Source organism: Chanos chanos, chromosome 2 (assembly GCF_902362185.1).
Source record: "Chanos chanos chromosome 2, fChaCha1.1, whole genome shotgun sequence".
NCBI classification, from domain to species: domain Eukaryota; kingdom Metazoa; phylum Chordata; class Actinopteri; order Gonorynchiformes; family Chanidae; genus Chanos; species Chanos chanos.
The window spans coordinates 53,961,360-53,962,441 of record NC_044496.1 but is presented as its reverse complement, the minus strand read 5'-3'; positions in this window follow the sequence as shown (position 1 = coordinate 53,962,441).

Genomic DNA, 1,082 nt, shown 5'->3' with positions numbered 1-1,082 from the left:
TTTTTTTCTGACACATTACCTAGAGGCGCGCAATAGCCGGGGACGTGGACAACTGAATAGGGCATGCATCAGGGCCAATAGCGTCATCTAGCGTAGCATGTCCTGTGCGCACAGTTTACTCACAGCGGAATTTGAGATGCTTACAGCAAGATGGCAAGGTGATAAGGATACGATGCGTACGTTAAAAGGTAGATAGGTAAAAAAAAAACTTGGTCAAAAGCGGTATGTCGCCCGTGTTAATCATCGTTGCTTACGATGAAAAGGGCTCATCGTCAAGTCTCTCTCTCTCTCTCTCTCTCTCTCTCTCTCTCTCTCTCATCCCCACACCTGCATTTAAAACCCTGTGCGAATGACATAGTTTATCATAGGTTAACAGTGTGCGGGGTGCAGATACAAACCCTTAAAAATGTCTTAAACATGAGTAACGGACTTCGGTCTCAGGGTCTTCGATGAAAAAAAAGAAAGAGAGCGATGGAATGGGAAAATGAGAGGGGAGGAAAGGAACTTGAGTGTAGAAGTGGCGAACCCCTCCCAAAAAGAAAACACCACATCCCTTTGGCACACTGGTCCCTCTTTACAGCCATCCAACATTGCTCCCTCTGTCCTTGCATTTCTCAAACCTAAGCCCTTCATTCATTTTTTACAACAACTGGGTTCAGTTACATATCTGAATAATGCAGTAGCCCCCAGGTTATTTAACACTCAAGAGTGCCATAATAGAAGTGGCAGTGTGAAGCTGTAATGGGGTCGGAGGTAATAGCACAGTATAACCAACTAATTACTACGCGTTGCACAGATTTAATGAGTATGGCGTCTTTTTCCGGACCTTGGGGAAATATATTATTCAGGAAAAATCATCCTGTTTTACCCTCTAACGCTCTTGTTTCCTTGTGGTTTTGCTCACTTGGCCAATAATCTTAAATGAGAGGATGAGGTAATACAGTACAAAATATGTGCAAGGCACTCGCTGTGATGTTGGTTCAGTATTGTTTCAATACTTTGTCCTATTGGAATCTTATTAAATTTAACAGAAAAGGACAACTAAGTTACATTTTTATGCAGATTTGTTTTTCAAACAATTC